Below are 22,573 nucleotides of genomic sequence, written 5' to 3' on the forward strand. Positions count from 1 at the left end.
AGAAGGAGGAGGAGAAGGAGAAGGAGGAGAAGAAGAAGGAGAAAAGGAGGAGGAGAAGGAGGAGGAGAAGGATGAGAAGAAGGAGGAAGAGAAGAAAAAAGAGGAGAAGGAGGAGGAGAAGAAGAAGGAGAAAAGGAGGAGGAGGAGAAGAAGGAGGAGGAGGAGGAGGAGGAGGAGAAGAAAAAAGAGGAGAAGAAGGAGAAGAAGAAGAAGGAGAAAAGAAGGAGGAGGAAGAGGAGAAGAAGGAGGAGGAGGAGAAGGATGAGAAGAAGAAGGAGGAGGAGGAGAAGAAAAAGGAGGAGAAGAAGGAGAAGGAGGAGGAGAAGGAAAAGAAAGAGGGGGAAGAGGAAGAGAAGATGAAAAGATGAAGAAAAAGGAAGAGGAGGAGAAAGATGAAGATTTCCTGGAAATGCTAATAAGTTACAGTATTCATACCTTTTCCTAAACTGCATATTATTATTACTGTTGTTGTTATTTTAGCTCATATTATTAATCAAACACTAATCAGAAGCTTCCTAACTATCTTGTACTAAGAGATACAGGATCTTCTGGACTTCTTTTGGAGGAAAACGTATTTCGGCATGGTTTTACTTGTAAGCATCATTATTATTGTTCTGTAACTTCAGTTGTGTTCACCTTTTTGTGACCCCATTTTGGGTTTTCTTGGCAAAGATACTGGAGTGTTTTGCCATTTCTTTCTCCTGTCCATTTTACAGATTGAGAAACTGAGGCAAACAAGGTCAAGTGACTTGCTCAGGTTCATACAACTAGTATCTGAGGCCTGATTGGAACTCAGATTTTCCTGATTCCAGGCCCAGCAATTATTCACTGTGCCACGTAACCACCCCATATAAGGCATGTTACAGATAGAGAAAGTTCTATACTTTTTACTTTACTATCTTCTTCTCAGGTTGTTGCCTCTCTTCTTGGTCTAGTGCCTCGTGAAATTCAAAAAATAGGTAAAGATTTACTTATTAAAAAATGAAGGGGCTGGTTTTAGAGACGCTTGGGAATTGAGGCATATTGAAGCGAGTAAAACAAGCAGAACAGATTATACAATGAGCACAGTTTTGGAAAGACAAAAAAGTTTGAAAAACACCTGAAATCATGATCCCAGAAGTCTCGTGATGAAACAAGTTACCTACCTGTAGATAGAGAATGATGGACTCAGTGTGTGCTGAGATTTTTTTTTTTAAGACATGACCAATGTGAGAATGTATTGTGCTTGACCATACATGTTTGTAAACAGGATTTTGCTTTTCTTGCTTCCTCAGTAGGTAAGAGGGTAGGAGGAAGGGGTGTGTGGAAAAGACAGAAAGCAGATCTTCCTTTGGAAAAAAATTATTAAAAGTATTCCCTCTCTGTCTATCCCAAACTTCTCCTTTTTAGTCTGAATTAATATTGATAAATTTTCTACTCTGGAGCACTACAGAGGGGTCTGAAAAGGAATACAAAAGACATGAGAAATTCGTACCTATATAATTTTAAGAAAGGAGGCAACACAGACACAAGACACCTGGAAAACAATTTCACAAAGCAGAGCATCCACAAATGAAATTAATTGAATAGAAACTAACCATTTAAATGGTTCTTTTTTTTGGAGAGAAGTTTTGATCCAAGTTTTTAAAGAAAACTACAGACATGAACCAGCAAAAAAGAAAATCTCTCACCTTTTCTCCAGGGTTGTGTTTTTAAAATTATAATATTAAATTTTGTTTTATTTTGTTGGTATATTTAGATTTTACATCACATTTACTTCTGAACAGAACTTCCTCCCCCCTCCCTTTTTTTTTAAACAAATCATTCTTTTTTTCAAAGATTAAAAAAGAAAGAAGTGGGGAAAATAGTTCAGCAAAAGCAATCAATGCATCAGCTGTATCTAACAGTATATGCGTTATTCTATACCTATAATCTCCCAAATTTGCAACAAAAGGGGAGAGATAAATTTTCTCAACATTTTTTCAAGGCCAATTTTGCTCATTATAATTGCACAGCATCCCATTTTGTTGAAGATTTATCTTTAATTCCCTGTAAGACATCTCCACCTCAATTTTCCACCCTCATCTCAAATTCAACTTGTCTCAAATGAATATTTTCATCTTTCTTACCAAATTCATTTCCCCTCTAAAATTCTCTATTTTTGTCCCTGACACCCCTCTGCAGTTAGAGTCTTGAAACCTTGGAGCTACTTTGACACCCCACTCTGTTTTAGCCCCTATATGCAATCTGTCACTAAGTTCTGTCAAGTCTTAGTGACTTAAACTCTCTGAGATTTTTTTTTCCTTTTTTTCCCCTTCCCACTTCTGCACATATTACCTCCTCCTTCCTTGGCCAGTCTAGTCTGCCATCTCCTATTGAACAACTGAAGTAGACTCTTGACTTTTCTCCCTTATAATCATCTTGTGTAATCACTGATAACCTGATCTTCTAAAATACCTCTTTGGTCATTCCACTTCCCTACTCCAGAATCCCCATTGTCTTCTTCATTGCCTGTGGGATAAAGTCCATCATCTTCATCCTAACATTCAATGTTCTCAACAATCTGATCCTACTTTACCTGACACTGTAATAATAATAATGCATTTACATATCACTATCTTTATGCCAACCCAATGAGGTAGATAAGGTATTACCAGCTCTTTGAAGTTAGACACACTTTCCCCTAAGAGGTGGCCAGGGTCACACAGCTACTAAGTTTCAGAGCTGGAATTTGAACCTAGACCACCTTACTCCAAATCCCATGCTCTTTCCACTACTCAGTGCTGCCTCATTATTCCCTAGCATGAAAATTTTGCCCTTATACAGTTAGTTTTCTCTTGGTCTTATTCTTACACTATAACCATTCCCACTTTTTGATCTTTTCCCACCACTTTGAATGTACTCCTTTCTGCCTAACTATACCCTGTCCCATTTTGTAGGTTCTTAAAAACCAAGTGCTATGAAGTTAAAAGGAAGTTGAATATCAGTCAAGGCCTCAGCATCAGGAATTGAAGCAGACACACTCACCTATATTAGTAAGAAAATGATAGAAGAGGCTTCAGTGAGCAACAATTATGATGTTATACGTAAGACTGTTCATAATTCCTGGTAATAATGGAGACTGGCTCCTAGGGTGACTCTGTGTACATACTCAATCAGCCCGATCTGGAGATTTTGGTGGAATGTAAGCTCAATGGGAATCAATAGCTCAACGTGCCAGTCCCAAAGACTAATTCAGTTTTGGCCTGCATTAAGATGAGTATCACTTCCCACCCTATTGTAGACTGGTTAGACTACCAGCTGCAGCACTGTTTTCAGTTCTGGGTGCCACACTTTAAGAAAGATATTGATAAATTGAAGAATATCCAGAAGAAGGCAACTAGAATGGTAAAAGACCTGGAATTCCTACCAATTGAAAGAGGCATGGATGTTTCGCCTGTAGAAGAGAATACTGAAGAGGGTAGATAAGATAACAGTTTTCAAGTAGTTAAATGCCTATCATGTTGAAGATAGATCAGGCTAGTACTGTTTGGCCCATGGGGCAGCACAGAATTTTCTCAGAGACAAATTTATGCTTGATTCAAAAAAAACTTTCTAGCAATTAGAGCTATCCAAAAATATAATGAGAACTCTATCACTTGAGGTCTTTTATCCTTCTCCAAGGAAGACCTATGTTCCAATCTGGCCTCAGACACTTACTAGCTATGAGATCCCAGGAAAATCACTTACCCTTGTTTGCCTCAGTTTCCTCATCTGTAAAACTAGCCAGAGAAGGAAATGGCAAACCACTCCAGTATCTCTGCCAAGAAAACCTCAAATAAGGTCACGAAGAGTCAGACATGACTGAAACAACTGACTAACAACAAAAGGCTGAATGGTTGTCTATCATGGACTTTCTGCACTTCAAGCCTGTGGCCTCTTTAGGTTCCATGACTTCTTGATTTGTCTAAGAATGCTCAGCAGACTGAGAGTGGAAAACAAAGGATGAGATTTCTCACAGTACCCTATATATACTAAGTACTTAATAAATGCTTGGTGAATTGAATTTACCCAAGACTGAGAAGTGGCAAGATGAAAACGGTCAAAGAACAAGATTCTAAGACAATGACTGAAAGTTTGCCTTTTTAAAAAGAAGCAAATGAAGCCAACAGAGGGCTCTTGGACTAGAAAAAATGATGGGGTCAATGAGGATGAAGAGAACTTGGAAGCATAGTTGTCTGAGCCTAGTTAGTATACAGCCAAACAATGTTCCATTACTCAGTAACCCCTGAGGCTATCACTGTATTGCAACACTATGTGATAACTGATGAGAGGTAGTGATGGGTTAGTATACATAATGCCAACCATAATGCCAACCTGAAGACCTGCTTCTGCCCTGTCATAGTTATATAACCTTAGTCTGCTTACGGCCTCAGGCATCTTTCTAAGATTAAAAGAGTTGTAGACCTTCATGGGTGGAAGAAATTTCCACATAGGATATTTCCCGCACTGATGAAATTCTGAGTCTGGACCCCCCTCCAAAAATGATTGATGTTCATAATATGGACCCTGAATCATCTAGAAAAAGTGAAATGTTTAGTAACATCCACTATTAAGAATGCAACTGAGGTACAATTCAAATGTTCCTGAAATATTGTCCATATGTAATTAAATTATACATAGAAAAGAAAAGATAGAATGCTAGAGGTAAAAGAACAAAAATGGGCAACATTTAATCCAACACTCAACAACACAGTGCCTGGCACGTAGTAAGTGCTTAATAAATGTCTGTTGACTTGTTGGCTTGAATCTCTTCTTGGTTTCATTATGTGTACAAGAACAGAGCTCATAATCCTCCAGTATTTGCACAATTCACAGAACTGTGAGAAATAAGCAATGTTTATAAGCATTTTGAAGGTGAAAGGGGCATTATTTGAATGCATCCAGAAGAGAATTATTTGCTTCTCAGTACTACATTCAAGTTCTATTTTGTTGGATTTTGTTGTGTTCTGTAGATATCCCCAAATGTACTGCAGGTTTTTACTTAGAGAGCTATGAACAATTTCCTTAGAGCTGCTGGGCCAAAGTACATACTGGTTAGTATAAAAAAGGGCTTTGTTTATAGAAAGTTAAGTCTGTGACACAGACTGACACAAGCCAGGAAATTCCAAAGTTAAAGTTGGCGCTTGGTTCTGAATGTACAACCCAGTTCCCCTGGTCTCCCACAAAGTCTGGACTGAAGGATAATGGCAGCTCTTGTTTTTACCTGTCTGGTTTTTTTTTCCTCAGTGGATGTCACAGCCTTAATGTGCTTTGTAAACATTTTTCTTTTAATTTCCTTAATTTTTTTAAGTAGACCACACCAGTGATGACTGTGAAATGTGTATTTCTCGAAAAAATGAAATGGCTTTATCCACTGAGACTTATTCTGTAAATATTATTCTAGGTTCATGAACTAAAATCATATTAAAATTCTTTTTTTTTTAATTTTTTACATTTATTTTCACACAATTTTGGGTTACAAATTTTCTCCCCTTTTCTCCCCTCCCCCCCCAAACCCAAGCTTTCTAATTGCCCCTGTGACCTATCTGCTCTCTCCTCTATCCTCCCTCCCTGCCCTTGTCTCCATCTTCTCTTTTGTCTTGTAGGACCAGATAGCTTTCTTGACCCCTTAACCTGTGTTTCTTGTTACCCAGTGGTAAGAACATTACATTTGGTCCTAACACTTTGGGTTCTAACCTCCTTAGCTCCCTCCCTTTCCACCCCTTCCCCTTGAAAGACAGGCAATTCAATATAGGCCATATCTGTTTAGTTTTGCAAATGATTTCCATACTAGTTGTGTTGTATAGGACTAATTATATTTCCCTCCATCCTATCCTGTCCCCCTTTACTTCTATTTTCTTATGGTCCTTTCCCTCCCCATGAGTGTCGACCTCGGATTGCATTCTCCTCCCCATGCCCTCCCCTCTATCCTCCCCCCCATCCTGCTTGTGCCCCTGTCCCCCACTCTCCTGTATAATGAGATAGGTTCTCCTATCAAAATGAGTGTGCATTATATTCTTTCCTTTAGTGGAATGTGATGAGAGAAGACCTCATGTTTTTCTCTTGCCTCCCCTCTTTATCCCACCACTAATAAGTCTTTTGCTTGCCTCTTTTATGAGAGATAATTTGCCCCATGTAACTTCTCCCTTTCTCCTCCCAATATTTCTCTCTCACTGCTTGATTTCATTTTTTTTTTTAATATATGATCCCATCCTCTTCAATTCACTCTGTGCACTCTGTCTCTATGTATGTGTGTGTGTGCATGTGTGTGTGTGTGTACTCCCACCCAGTGCCCAGATACTGAAATGTTTCAAGAGTTATAAATATTGTCTTTCCATGTAGGAATGTAAACAGTTCAACTTTAGTAAGTCCCTTATGATTTCTCTTTGCTGTTCGCCTTTTCATGGTTCTCTTCATTCTTGTGTTAGAAAGTCAAATTTTCTTTCCAGCTCTGGTCTTTTCATCAGGAAAATTTGAAAGTCTTCTATTTCATTGAAAGACCATTTTTTCTCCTGAAGTATTATACTCAATTTTGCTGGGTAGGTGATTCTTGGCTTCAGTCCTAGTTCCTTTGACTTCTGGAATATCCTATTCCATTCCCTTCTATCCCTCCATGTAGAGGGTGCCAGATCTTGTGCTATCCTGATTGTATTTCCACAATACTTGAATTGTTTCTTTCTAGCTGCTTGCAATATTTTCTCTTTCACCTGGGAATTCTGGAATTTGGCCACAATGCTCCTAGGAGTTTCTCTTTTTGGATCTCTTTCAGGTGGTGTTCTGCGGATTCCTTGAATATTTATTTTGCCTTCTGGTTCTAGAATCTCAGGGCAGTTTTCCTTGATAATTTCATGGAAGATGATGTCTAGGCTCTTCTTTTGATCATGGTTTTCAGGTAGTCCCAGAATTTTTACATTGTCTCTCCTGATTCTATTTTCCAGGTCAGTTGTTTTTCCAATAAGATATTTCACATTATCTTCCATTTTTCGAATCTGCGCGGTATGTTCTGAGATATCTGTCTTTCTCGAAAAGTCCTTAGCGTCCATCCGTACCATTCCAGATTTGAAAGATCTATTTTCTTCAGTGAGCTTTTGAATCTCCTTTTCCATTTGGTTAATTCTGCTTTTGAAAGCATTCTTCTCCTCATTGGCCCCTTGCACCTCCCTTGACAGCTGAGTTAGGCTAGTTCTCAAGGTGCCAATTTTTTCAAGATTTTTTTGGTTCTCTTTTAGCAGGGATCTGATCTGCTTTTCATGTTTCTCCCTCATCCCTCTCATTTCCCTTCCCAGTCTTTCCTCCACCTCTCTAACTTGATTTTCAAAATTCCTCTTGAGCTCTTCCATGGCCCGAGCCCACTGGGTGGGCTGGGACACAGAATCCTCGATTTCTGTGTCTTTGCCTGATGGCAAGCATTGTTCCTCCCCATCAGAAAGGAAGGGAGGAAGTGTCTTTTCTCCGATAAAGTACTCTTGAATAGTTTTATTTCTTTTCCCTTTTCTTGGCATTTTCTCCAACCAGTGGCCTGACCTCTGAATGTTCTTCTCACACCCACCTCGCCTCCTGGTCCTCCCAGCCAGCGTTTGGGGACTGAGATTCAAATGCTGCTTCCCGCCTTAGGATTTTTGGCGGGGGCAGGGCTGCTTTTCAGTGTGAGAATCAAGTTCAGGTGGTCAGGGGCAGGGCCGCCTCTCAGGCATAGTTCCCTCTGGGGGTTTATGCACAGACCTTCCACAATGGATCCAGGCTCCTGCCCGTTTGGGGAGCCCCTGTCCGCAGCCGCCTCTCAGCCCCCACCTCCCGGGGGGGGGGCCCGAGTCTTGGGGGCACCCCACTCCCCTCTCAACCTGCCAAAGAGACTCTCTCACCCGCCCCCGTCAGTCACCTGTTGGTGGGGAGGCCCGTGCTGCCGCTGAAGATCCCACCTCCGGAGCCCTCTCAGATCTGTGCCTCTCGGAGCCGTGGCCGCCGCCGCAGGTCCGGGCTGGGCTCCGCGTCTGCAGCGCGACGGACCTTTTGCGAGAGGTTTGCAGGTCCCTCTGTGGGTGGGGGGACCCGCGTGGCCGCTGGAGATCCTGTCCCCGTAGCCCTTTCGGATCTCCTCCCCTCAGTGTCGCGGCCGCGGCAGGGCCGTACTCTGATCCCCGTCCTGGCGCCCAGTCCGCGGCGCGAAGGACTCCCCGCAAGAAGTTCGCAGGTCTCTCCGGAGCAGAAATCTCCCTCGCTCCAATACTCCGTGGTCTCTGGGTGCAGAATTCGCCCTGGCTTGGTCCCCTCTAGCTGTTCTGTGGTTTGTGTGTTCAGAGCTATGTGTATGTGCGTCTTTCTACTTCGCCATCTTGGCTCCGCCCCCCCATTAAAATTCTATAAAGAAAGTCTTCTGAAACCCATTCGTTACCTGGACTATGTCTTTCTCTTTTTGGATTTCAGTGTTGATGATTTCTCATTTTTGTCCTCTTTTCAAGGCTTAGCTCAAGCATCACCTTCTATATGAAGCCCTTCCAGAATCTCCCAGATTCTAGATCCTTTTCCCCCAGATCACTTTGCATCTTCAAGGTGTGATGGCATATGCTAGCAATCTCAGCTACTGGAGAGGCTGGGGCTGGCCTAGATCTTCTGAGTTTGGGAGTTCTGAACTGCAGTGGACTGTGCTGTGCTGACACTCAGTTTAGAATCAGTGTGATATGCCTGAGGGACAGGGGACCAACCACATTGCCTACGGAAAGATGAATTGATCCAGGTCAGAAACAGAGCAGGTCAAAGCTCCCAATCTGATCAGTAGTGAGCATTTATACTTCCAGCCTGTACAAGATACAGAGACCCAGTCCAAAAAAAATCACCTTATATGATGGTGAAGTAGATAGAATGCCAGACCTGGAGTCAGGAAAACTCGATTTCCTGAGTTCCAATCTGACCTCAGACACTTCCTAGCTTTGTGACCCTGGCAAGTCACTTAATGCTCTTTACCTCAGTTTCCTCATTTGTAAAATGAATTGGATAAGGAAACAGCAAATCACTCCAGTGTCTTTGCCAAGAAGACTCCAAATGGGTCCTGAAGAGTCAGACACCACTGAACAACCACAAATATTTTTATTCTACTTGTGTGGGTACATGCTGTCTCCTTTGGCTAGCTTTAAACCCCTCAAGTACAGAGATTATTTCTTTTTTGTCTTTGTATCTCCAGCACCTAGCACAATTCAATAAACATTTATTGTCTACTATATGCCAAGCAGTGTGCCAAACTCTGAGGATACCAGTAAGAAACAGAAAAAGTCTCTGCCCTTAGGGAATTTACTTTTGGAGCAGGGGGGTAGGCAATACACAAAAGAAACCTGAAAAGGGGGAGTGGGTGGTAGAGAAAAGGTGCTTGGAACAGGGTCATGGTGAAGTCCAGTCCAAGGAGTTTAGCTGGTAGGATATGAAGAGTTGGCTGTTCTGTGAGCCTCCTTTAAATGGAGGATTTGGGAGAAATTCTTTGTTCAACTCTCTAGTCCTCTGATCAGAGGAACAGTGGGTACTGAAGAGATGTGAGTACCAAAGGGATGTATTCTCACAGGATGATGACTTCAGCGATGAAGAAATTTTCTGGGAGCATGATGACAGTAGAGACCCAGTCCAAGGAATGCAGTTTGTGAGAAATGAGTTGGCTGATCTGTGAGCCCTCTTTAAATATGGCACACAATAGCTGATTAACAAATCTTATTTGATTGGTAGATGTAGAATGTAGATGTATAGTATTACAGAATGTGAGAGCTGGGAGGACCCTTAGAGAGCCTTGATTTTTCATATAAGGGTATACTCTTATTACTACAGACTCCTTCAAACATATTTGTATTACTTATTTTTATCTTAATCTTGCATTGCAATGTATTTGTATAAAGATTACCATGTGTTAAAAGCTTTTAAAATTTAAGATAAACTAGCAAAGCATGCCTACAGTAATATGATCTCTTTAAAACCTCTTTCCTGTTAATGTGATTTACAACTTCTGTCTGAATCCTGGTCCTTTATCTATTGGCTTGCTTTGTGACTTTGGGTAAGTCACTTAACTTCTCAGGGCCTCAGTTTCTTTATTTGTAAAATAAAGGGCTTGGTCTCTCTAAGGTCTCATCCATATAATCTCTCAGAGAACTTTCAAACTTCTTAACTTGGGATATAAGCCTTTTGCAATTTGTCTTTCCACCTTTCTTTCTAGTCATTTCATGTAACTCTCCTTTATGATACTACATATACTTACTAGAGGAACTATAAACCCCAAGAGGGCAGTGACTATTTGTTCTACAGGGTATCCCAAAAGCTTGCATGCAGTTTTGAGCTTTATCTTAAAAACTTCCCTTGGACTTTTGGAACACCCTGGATTTTTGTCTTTGTATCCTTGGCATAGTTTATGGCACTTAATAATTGTGTAATTGATTGATTTATATATTGCATTCCAATCACATTGGCAGTCTGTTCCTTGTCCATGATATTCTATCTCCAGCCTCCGTTCTTTTGAGAAGAAGAGTGTTTGTCTCATAGAATCCCTTACTTCCTTTGCATCACAGCTCAAAATCCACTTCACTGAAGACATTTTCTGATACCCTTAGCTGAATTCTTCCTCCTCCTCTTCTTCTTCTTCATCATTGTTGTCTTCTTCTTTGTCATCTTCTTCTTCTAACTTGATTTTCAAAATCCTTTTTGAGTTCTTCCATGACCTGAGATCACTGCGTATTTTTTTGGAGGTTTTGGATGCAGAAGTCTTGACTTTGATGTCTTCCTCTGATGGTATGCTTTGTTCTTCCTCAGCTAAAAGAATGGAAGAAAATACCTGTTCATCAAGAAAGTAACCTTCTATATTCTTATTTTTTTTTTCCTTTTGTGGGGCATTTTCCCAGCCAGTTACTTGACTTTTGAGTCCTTTGGCAAGTGGATGGTATATTCTAGGGACCTGTAAGTTCTCATTTCCTCGAAGGTGGCACAATCAAGGGAGAGGAGTTTACTCCTCTCCTGGCCTGCACTCTGCTCTATGAGCAATGATGAGCACTCTTTTCTGCCCAGGATCTGCTACTAGGATTCCCTTTTCAGAGCCTCCATGAGCTTCACCACTCCAGCATTCCTCCTCACCCCAGGACCTCCACTTAGGACTGAGACCCAGATCAGCTGCTTGATTCCTCCGGGGTCCTTAGGCCAAGTGCTCCAAAAGTAGATGCTGCTGCTGCAGTGGTTGCTGACACCCTGGGTCAGGGATGGGGCCAGACTGTGTTCCCTTCTCACCCAGGTGAAAGAGCTTTCTTACTGACCTTTGAAGCTGTTTTTGGCATTTGTGGGTTGAGAAATCTGGGAACTGCAGCTGCTACCCATGATTCCATGCCCTGAAGCCTGCTGTAGTCCTGCCACATGGCCCTGAGCTCAGTGCAATAGACCTTTCCTGTTGGCCTTCCAGGCTGTCTTGGGCTGGAAATCTCTTTCATTCTATCATTTTGTGGCTTCTGCTGCTCTAGAATTTATTTAGAGTCATTTTTTACAGGTATTTTATGGGCTATGGGGGTAGAGCTAGAGCAGGTCCATCCTTCTACTCCTCCATCTTCATGTAAAACTCTTAATGACAAAATAGTTTTAGAACTATTAATTGTTAGGCTTAATAGTGAAAAATAACCTTTTAATTTTCACCAGAAATCATCTTTTCCATAGGAGTTCAATCATTTTCCTTAACACTTAAGTTCTGGGGAAAAAATCTGTGGAATTTGGTGATAGGGACACTGTTATATAATCCCTGCCTATAAAATCAGAACATATAGTCTGCAATATATTTTTGCTTATTTTTAAATACATTGTTTATGCCTTTTTTATAGCACAGTCACTTCCAGATAACTACCACCTTCCACTAACGATGGACTTTTCCATATGACAGATAACAGAGTTAAACAATAATTAATATATATTACAGTGACCAGGTCTCATCACATATTACATTCAGCCCCTGTAATGTCTCACTTTTTAACTGGTAACAATATTTTCTCAAAATTTAGTTTCTTTTTTTTCTTTTTATTATTGTAGTCATACATGTTATTCTTAGTTCTGGCTACTTCACTCTACATATATGCATAGAAATCATCCTGTATTTCTCAGAATTTTTCATCTTTATCATTTCTTATTGCAAAATAATAGCTATTACGTTCTTAGACTCTGGTTCATTCAGTCATTTTCCAATCAATCATCATCAACTTGGTCTTTAACTTTCTGGAATCATTAAAATAACTATGATGAATATTTTGGTTTATATTGTTCCTTTTATTAAGAAGGATATACTACAGAAAACCTGAATTCATTTCATTGTATTTTCTCCTTTGCCCCTCAAATGTGACTTTAAGGTTGAGTCTTCAGCCCTTTTCTCATAACTGTCATTAGTTTTGGAGAGCTCCTTTTCTCTCATAGCTCTAACAATCACTTGTATTATGGTGACAGCCAAATCTATATTTTTAGTCCTGGTGTCTTTTCCAGGCTCTAACTGCCTACTGGATATTTCCATTTGGAGTTGCTGCCATTATCTTGATGTATCTAAAACTCGTCTTCTACAACAGTTCCCTGTTGTGGTTTCTTTATACCCAGCGTTTGACTTGAGTTTTGACACACATTTTAGCATGTATTTTGTCATTTATCACACATGACTGCAGGCAAGACACAGCCTTTGGAAACCTGCTTCCTCACCTGTAAAGTGGATTAACAAGTCCTACCCTACTTATGTCAAAGGGCAATTATGAGAATTAAGTGTATTTTCCATAGTGCTGACATTTATACAGTGTTTTAAGATTTACAAAACACATAATGAGATAGTACATGTAAAATGCTTTCTAACTTTAAAGTTAGAATATATATATATAATATATACATGTAATCTACTGTTCCTATGCTTGAATCTTCCATCTTCCTCAATCCCAGTATCAGTCACCAGATCCAGCAGATTTTTTCTCAAAATGTCTTTTACATTATAATTATTGTGATGGTAATTTCACGGAATCTGACACTTTATGGAGTCTTAAGCACCAGCAACATTTATAGACAAAAGTATCTCTAAGGGGACTTCAACATACAAAGTAAAGTGGTATATATGCTTCAGTTATAAATTGACAAGTGGGATAAATTAGCCTTCAATCTGAAAAGGGCACTCAGGAACGAAGGCCTGCTCAAATGATAGTGTCCTTCTATTTCCTTTAAACAGAGTGGCTTAGTGAATAGGAGGCTAATTTAGTGGATACAATCAGGGAAACCTGGTTGTAAGGCCTGCCTCTGTGGCTTCTTAGCTTTAGTGACAGTAAATAAGGCATTGAAACTCTCAGAGCCTCTGGCAATGGTCTAAGGCTCTCATAATTGTGTTCGTCCTTCGTTGCCAAAGAAGACCATGGCATTGGAGAAACAATGACGTGACTTGCGCTTGACTTTGTTTTGAGTGAGGGAGGGCTGTGCAGGTCACCAGCCTCACTTCTCCTCCACAGCCATCTGAATCCAGTGACCTGATACTCCTCAGGATGATATAGACTGGCTTCCCCTAATTTAAACACACTGATAAAATCACAGATTTTGTCAATAAATTTCTTTTTCCAAAACACTCAAATGTAGCAATAGCCTGGACTTTTTTCTTGAAAAAAGACTTTGAAAAATGTAATAGTAATAAGGAATAATTCTGTATTATTTTCAAAATCAATTAACTATACTGTTGGTAGAACTGAGCAGTCCAACCATTCTGAAAACAATATGGAATTATATCAGAAGAGTTATACTATTCATACTTTAGCTACTAGGCATATAAGGAGGTAAAAGTCAGAAAGGTCTCATATATTTTAAAAAATTTTCAGTAGCACCTTTTGTGGTAGCAAAGAATTGAAACAAAAATAGGCTTCTCTTGATGGCAGAATGATTGAGGGGAAAATGTGGTATGTGAATGGAGTGGAATATTTGAGTGCCATGAGAAACCAAGAATATGAAGAATTCAGAGAAACTTTGGAAGACTTGTATGAATTTAGGCAGAATGAAATAAGCAAAATAGGGAGAACAGTCTACACAATCACTACAATAATGGAAAAGAAAACAATTTGGAAGTACTGACCAGTCTGTCCCAGGGACCACAGGGTAGTGTGCCTAGCTCTTCTCTACAGGGAGGTAGTGGGTGGAATGGATGGAATGACTGATAGTCACATCACATGACAAATGTATTGGTTTGTTTCATTCAGCTATACTTTGTTACAAGGGATGACGCCACTAGGTGGTGAGAAAAGAAGTAATTTGGAATTGATAATGATGTAAGGAAGAAAAAAAGCACCAGGAAAACATTAATTTAAAAAAAGGAATTAATAAGAAAATAACCATTTATTATGTGTCAGATACTATGCTTTAAAAAAACAAATATATCACTTTCATAACAACTCTGGAAAGTAGGTGCTATTATTATCCCCATTTTACAATTGAGGAAACTGAGGCAGATGTGAATTAAGTGACTTGTCCAGAGTCACACAGTCAGTAAAGTTTCTGAGGTCAAATTTTAATTTATGTCTTCTTGACTACAGTCCCAGCTCTCTGTCCACTATGCCACCTAATTAGCCAGAAAGCAGAAACTTTTAAACGGTGAATTTCAGAGTAGCATATATGTGGTACCTGGGTACTTTCACAGCTTGGACCACAGCACAGCTTAAGGGAAATGGGTATCAGTATAACTGCTTATAACAGCATGTAATAGTTTTATTTGAAGATAACCATACCATATATAAGGATGGGGCAAGATTCATTCTAGTTTGCTACTGTCCTGGACTGAAAACTTCAATAATTTCAATTACTTAGGTAGGATGTAGGGAAAAAGAATTTAGTGTCAGATGATCTGAGTTCCAATAAATGACTTTGCCATTTATTAACCCTGTGACCTTGGATAGGTTAAATATTTTATTTCTTTGGCTGTCAATTGTCTTGTCTATATAAAAAAAATGAAATGAATGGGTTTGAAACAAGTGATCTCTACAATCTTTTCTAGCATTAAACCTGTACTCTAATGACTTATAAAGTCATCCTTTCTTTTGTAACAAAGTAATTGACCCAGTGATTAATTGGTATTGGTGTGTAATTTTACCATGATGTACAAATTTTTGAAAACACATTTATTTCACCTTCCCAAGTTGAGTGGGTAGAGTTGGGGGTGGAGAATAAAAATAAACTGACTTACAAAGCTATTTGGAAATGCAGTGTTCATCTTTTCTTACATGGTAGAAAGCAAGATATTTTCATAACTTAGAGATTTGTTTAGAGAAGTAAATGCCATACTGAAAGGCTAGGACCCAGAAGGGAGGAAGATCCTCTCTCTCAGAGAGTTTTTTTTTTCTGGGATTTAATAGTTTTTTTCCCCCTGAGGTGAGGAAGGGAATTCAGAAATCCAATGTAGTTGGTGTCTTTGTAAATTGTTTTGTTTCACTAAATATCTAACATTGGGAAATAGAAAGTCATTTACGTCATACTTTGATTTCAGTTTTACTTGTGTAGGAGAGGTGAGGGGGTCATGTTTTGTTTTACCTGATCAAAAAAGAATATTCCCTCAGAGGTTCTCCTGCTGTCCTTATAAAGTACCAGAACACAAAGCTTCAAACTGCCCATTTAAAATTTTTTCTTTTCATTATCACTGTTTTAAAAATATAATTTAGAGGAAAGGCATATGGTATTCATTTCTCCCTGGTGCTTGGCCATCTGAATGTGCTTTGGCTTTTTAAACTCTTGGATATTCATAAACAGAACTTTGCAAAATCCTCTGTTATCGGTTTGGTGTGGTTTCAGGTAAATGGTTTACATATATTTTTTTTCCTGTTTTGATTTGCCTGAATTTTAAAAGCCTTGCATTGTTTCAGGGTTCATTTTCAAGAAGGCCCCCAAGGTCAAAGTAGAATGCTGAGAATTTCACCTGATTTTGTGTTAAAACAGAACGAAGCCACATAATTACATAGTCTTCCTTCCCCTTTCCTTCTCCTCCCCCTTCTCGAGTGCCAGCCAAACTGTGTGGTGCCCCAGATTTATTTGAAACTTAGCAGGGTACTGAATTGTTATTAGAGGAGGTTCCCATGAGATAAGGGCTGGCAGAATTGAGGTGGCAGCTGGGCTACAAAGACATTTTTACATCTTTTTTCCCCAGTGGTACAGATCAGGAGTTCATCTTTCTGGAGTAAAGGTTAGCAAACTTTTAACTCCTCACAGTCTTTGACTTTAAGGACCATGCAAGAATATGGCTTTCTTTTCCTCACATGTCACTTCAGCATTGCTAAGACATAACAAGCATTTATTAAACACCTTCTATGAGTCAATCCAGCACCATGTTATGCATTTTGGATTCAAAAGCAAAAGTGAAACTGTCCCTGTTTAGGAGTTTACATTATATTGGTAGAAATAGTAACTGTACATATTAGTATAGTATGTAGAAGGCCATTGAGGTGAGGGTGGCCCTAGAAGCTAAGGGAATCCCAAAGGCCTTATGTAGGGTCTTGAGGAAGAAGCAAACGCTAGCCAAGAGAGACCAGCCTAGGCAAAGTCTCAAGACAGGAGATAAATAAGAAAAACAATTGCTTAGAATCATAGAGTATGTAAAACAAGTAATATATAGTAAGCCTAGAAAGTAAAGGGAAGTCAGGGCTTTGAATGCCAGAAAAAAAGAACTTTTATTTGATCTTAGAGGCAGCATGGAGTCATTGGAGCTTCCTGAGTGGAAGAATGATACAGGCCTATAATAGCCTAGGAAGGTCGTCCCTTCCTCAGATTTACTCAGATTTATGTCTAGATACTCTACGTCCATTCCATATGAATGTGATCTCTTTAGAATAACCACTTTGAAGCACCTTTTCTTGGGTTTGCCTTTGAACTCTAGGATTCACAAAAAGAAACCCAATCTAATGCATTTAGAGTCACAATCCATTTTTTATAGGTCACGGTGTTAACCACTTTGTCTACCAGACTTAACTCTCAAGGGTGTTTGGTTGTTTTCAAAGAACCCACCTTCAGAGCATGGTGAGTGATATGCCATCCTTGAGGATACATAAAACAAAATGTCACAGGTTCTAAAGGAAGCTCCCAAAATAAGTGGTGAAAGCTGTTTTGATCATTGTCAGCATTATTACAGTAAGTAGAGGGTGATGTACTCAGGAGAGCTACTTTGAAGGGGACAGCACCTATTTAAAGTAGGTGCATACAGATAAGTTTGTTTATTCAAAAATGAATAAATTTACTTGTGTAGCTTAGCAGTGCTTAGTAGAATGCCTGACACACAGCAGGAGCTTAATAAATGCTTATTGATTTGATTTATCTTAACTTTTGTAGCCACTAAACCTCATCTACAGATGTGAAAATAGAAGTGTATTTGGCATCTTCCTGCCTTGAAAAACTTGCTAATAACTTTACAGGGAAATTGTCTCAAAATATACACTGTGACCCAGGGTGGAGATCAGCCCCCTTTAGCATGATTCACGAGACATTTAAAAGAATATGAATCTAATTTTATTTGCACCATGGGCCACGCTTTACTGAATTCTGTTTTAAAGTGAATCAAAGAACCAGTGACTTTATCCTTTCAGACCGGTCTTTTACTCTTCTTTACACATATTTCATCTTTCCCCTGTGACTTTGCATTCGCTGTCCTCCATGCCTGGAACACACTCCTTCCTCTCTTCTCTCCTCAGAACCCCATCAAGGCTCTGCTCCAACACTGCCTCCAACCTGAAGCCTTTTCCTGATTGCCTCCAGCTGCTAGGAGCTTTGCCCCCAAGTCATCTTGCATGCATCTATACACATACATGTTATTTCCCCGGCAAGACTGTGAGCTCCTGTAGAACAGGAATTGATTCACTTCTGTCTCTTTATCTTTAGCAGTATCTGAGACACAATAGGCACTTAATAAATGCTTCTTCTTGCTGTGGTTGTGTTCATCCTTTGTTTTCTAAGAAGACCATAACATCAGAGAAATGATGACATGACTTGCACTTGACTTTGTTTTGAGTGAGGGAAGCCTTGCAGGTCACCAGCCTCACTTTTCCTCCAGAGCCATCTGAATCTAGTGACCAGCTATTCATCAGGATGACTGGAGATGACCCAGGATGCAGTGGGAGACCGTGGCCTTTTTCTCCTAAAGCCTGTTCAGATATTCACTTAGAGTGAGGTGACACCCATTCAGTGAAGAGGCCTCTTAAAGAAGGAATCAAGGAATGACGCTTTTAATGAGCAAAAGAAAAAAATGTGAGTAAATCAAGCTGGGAGGTAAAGAGCAACAGTTACTATTGATAATCACTCTAAGCCATCCATTAAGTGGAACTTGGGCATTGAAAATGAAATGCATTTTCACTAGGGGCCCCTCCATGGCCTCTGCCTGAAACTGAGGCCTAGAGTGTCCAATGAACATTGTATGTGCACCCACAAGTGTCCAAGGACAAAAAGTGACAAGTCCTTCAGAGGCCTTAGAGTCCAAACCCTTTATGTGATTCAAAAGGAAACTGAGTCCTAGAAAGCTAGATAGCTCAGTGTAAGATCACTAATAAGATTAGAGGATTAAAAACGTCAAGGATTTGAAGAACCTTTGAGCCAGACCCGCTACTGGGACTATAGGAGAAACAGAGGCCTAGGGAGCATCAGAGATCTGTATGTGATCAAGGACAATTTCCTAGATCTAGAGGTAAGAAGGCCTTAAGACCATTTAGACTAAAACACCCCTCCCAAGTGTCTTCCTGAAACCGAGGCCTAGTGAGCCAAATGACCATTGTATGATCAGTGAGAAGGGCCCAAGGAATAAACGCGACTAGTCCTTCAGAGGCTATAGAGTCCAAGCACTTCATGTGTCTCTAAAGGAAACTGAGTCCTAGAAAGCTGGATAGGCAAGTGTAATCACTCCCAAACACCTAGGATGAAAAATATCAAGGCATTCAATGGCTTTAGAGCCAGACCCCCTACTGTGACAGTGCATGTTGGGGGCGGGGGGGGGGGGGGGGGGGGGGGGGAGGCAGTGTATTGAGGACAAGAGAGCTTAAGGGATCTGAATGTGATCACCTAGAGGTTCCTACACCTAGAGCAAAGAGGACCTTAAGGGTGTTTACTCTAGAAGTCCCTCCATGCCTGAAACTGAGGCTTAGAGAGCTCAACGACCATTGTATGGGAACCCACAAGTGTCCAAGGACAAAAAGTGACAAGTTGTTCAGAGTCCTCACAATCCAAACCCTTTATGTGACTCTAAAGTAAACTGAGTCCTTGAAAGCTGGATAGCTTTAATCCTAGGATTACAAATGCCAAGACTTTCAGAAGCTTTTTTCAAAAGCCAGACCCCTGTGTGAATGTAAGAGAAACAGAGGCCTCAGGACCTTCAGGAACCTGTATGTGATCACCTTCAAGTTTGAAGGCCTAGTTGAGTGACTTTCATTGATAGAGTGGCATGACTTAGCGGGTAGAATGCTGGATTTGAAGTCAGATAGACATGAATTAAAACCCTGCCTCATATACTTCGTAGCTGAGTGACCCTGGGCAAGTCTTTTAACCTCAGTGGACCTCAGTTTTCTTTATCTGTAAAATAAGTATGACAGTAACTACAATACAATTCCTAAGTGAGACAATAAATATAAAATGTTTTGCAGACTAAAAGAATTATTTTTTTGTAGCATAAAGACATCATGGATATTTATATAGTATATGACTTTATATATTAGCTCTTACAGCTACAGAAAATGTTAGTGCTAATTCTGCTCTTAAAGTGTCTGGAGAAGCTATTCCTTCATCTTTCTTTAATATTCATATATTATCCATGTTTATCTATATATGACATAGCCATAATATCCATAATATTCTCATATCTCTTTGGGTGAAGAGGGAAAGCCTCGGATAATGTAACCACTACAACTTAGGAATTGGAGAAGTAAGGTAGATGGACTTGGTGATGTCTAAAGTCATTTCCAGGTATATTGCCATATATTCCTGTAGTTTTGTGGTTGTCTCCTTAGCAATAGGCACTAAGAAAATTCAATAAATATTTATTTAATAGACATTTTCAAAGTAGCTACAAGGTACTAAGTACTGGGGAGAAGCAGAGTTTAAATTAGAACTTGTTCTTGCCCTCACGAAGCTTGCTAGAAATGGTCTTGTTCCCTTCCTGGAAAATAGGCACACTAACCAAGGTCTCTACATGGTAGAACAATGACAGTAATAACGACAATCATATTATAACTAGCATTTACTTAGGTCTTTAAGGTTTGTAGTTTTACATATATATTATTATATGTTACATATACATTCCATATACATGTTACATATATATTATCTTATTTAATCCTTATAACAATCCTGTGAGTTAGGTGCTATTATTATCATCATTTCACAGATGAGGAAATTGAGAAGTTAAGAAACTTGCCCAGGATCACACCGGCAGGATTGGAACTCAGGTCTTCCTTTATTATCCCTTATGTTTTGGTTGAATGATAAGGTCAAAAGCCATATTGCATCCAAAGTTTAAAAAAATCTTTGCTATAACTAGGCATTGACATGGCAGCGGGGATGCTAAATTTGAATAAGACATGGTTCCTCTGAGCTTTTGGTGTAATAGGGTGAAAAGACACAGATAGCTACAATATACTATATTCATGGTTGTTATGTTAGGGAGATACAAAATGAGGTTATTTGTGAGGTTTGATGGGAAAGATCCTTACAATGTATAAGTTCAGGGAAGTCTTCAGAGAGAAGATGGCACCTTTGATGTACTTCAAAGGGTGGGTAGGAATTTAATAGATCAATATGAGGAGGGAGGGCATTGGACATATTAGGCATGGCTCAAGAAATGAAAGTGTGTAGGGACAAAATTTCTTAGGAGGTGGAGAATATTTGGCCGGAGAGTAGAGTATGTGGAGGAGAGGTTTATGGAATGAAGTTGGAAAGGAGAAAGAGTGGCATCTGATTGTGGAAGACCTTGAATGAAGTTTGAACTTTATGTAGGAAGGTATAGGAATCCACTAAAGATTTCTTTTAGTTGAGGAGTGACATGATCAGATCTACGTACAAGAAAGATTATTCTGGCAAAATAAAGAATGGGTTGGATGGGAAAGGAAGTAGAATTCATTTAAATAGTAATTACACACAATTTTTTAAGGCTTACAAAGTTATTTATGTATATTATCGCATTTGAACCTCACAACAACTGTGTGAGGTAGGCCCTATTATTTTCCCTATTTTGTAGATAAGGAAGCTAAGTCTGGAAAGTTAAGTGACTTCTAGCATCTGTGAGCTAGTTAATAAATACCCAGGGTCCATCTGTCTCCAAGTCCAGCTCATCATTTAGCCCATCAACAAACTTCTAGTAAGTTCCTACCATGTTCTAGGCCATGTATGGGAAAACTTGTTAGGAGACTATTGCAATAATCCCAGCAGGTGGAAAGGAGAGTTTGTTTAAGGTTGGGAGCATGAGAATAGAAAAGAGAAATATGTGAGATGAGTTTCAGTAGGAAAGTGATTCACATTTGGCAAGTGATTGGCTATGGAAGGTGAGAGAAAGGGAATTATCAATGATAACTTCAGGTATTGAACCCAAATAATTTATAGTACAGTCCTATCAGTCACATAGTCTTTCTTTCCCTTTCCTTCTCACCCCACATCCCAAAGGGACAGGAAATTGCCAGCTGTCTTGGAAGATTCTAAGAGGAACAGAATTTGCATCACCTTGGAAACAGCAGAACATATTTGTGTATTGTAGTTCAAGTAATACCATAAAACTGTCTGCTATTCAGTCTAAATTTTCCTTTTAGTGATATTTTAAAAATAGTGTCTCAAAGAAAATGAATCTCTGTCATTTTGAGTCACATCAAGGATAACTGGAAAACAGTCCCATGTTGGCAAAGCAACAAATGAAATGGTAAGGATATAGACAACCTGGGCATCATTCCATCAAAGCTAATTCCTGCTCTGTAAGAGTGAAAATGCTTTCCATGTGTGACCCTTCCACAATGCATTTTGGGCTGTTAGGATGGAGATCAGCAAAGATTTGTGCAAGTTGTGTATATAAACAGGTTGAAGCATCTACTAGCCTTTTTGCAGGAGCTGAGTAGGCTCCGCTGTGTGAGGCCCTAAGCTGAAATGTTGGATCTCTTCTCTCTTGTCCTCTGAAGTTGTTTACTCACAGATTGTGCTGCCAAGAAGAGGAAAACATCCAAGGAGGAGCATATTGTGAAGGAGCCAGAAATAGTACAGTGTGCTCTTCAATGATAAGAATGCTAAATGCTGAGATAATAAAAATAAATATTAAAAGCAAATAAGGACTCTCGTTGAGATCGCACTGAAGGGCTTCTTGTAATGTCGTATTTATCTACTGGGGAAAAGCAACCTAAAAAATGGGCAGTGTACAGACCTCACAAGCAAGTGCCGTTGGGAGAGAACACCTAAAAATGAATCAAAACATCCTGCCTGACTTTGCACGTTGTCATGACTGTATTTTCATCTTCCTGCTCCGCCCTCTCTCTATGTCATAAGATCGCTTTTATGATAAGAGGGAGCTTAGATAAGGAAGATAAGACAGGTTGGCCTCATGATTACAGTCAGTCAGTCAACAAACATTTATCAGTTG

At 39.6% G+C, this 22,573-nt stretch overlaps 1 protein-coding gene across 5 annotated transcripts in view; it reads left to right on the forward strand.

Annotated features, from left to right (window-relative positions):
* The window catches only part of PHACTR2 (phosphatase and actin regulator 2), a 362,779-nt gene that overhangs the window by 97,757 nt on the left and 242,449 nt on the right, over nt 1-22,573 (forward strand). The window lies entirely within an intron of this gene.

This window comes from Notamacropus eugenii, chromosome 2, assembly GCF_028372415.1.
Source record: "Notamacropus eugenii isolate mMacEug1 chromosome 2, mMacEug1.pri_v2, whole genome shotgun sequence".
NCBI classification, from domain to species: Eukaryota; Metazoa; Chordata; class Mammalia; order Diprotodontia; family Macropodidae; genus Notamacropus; species Notamacropus eugenii.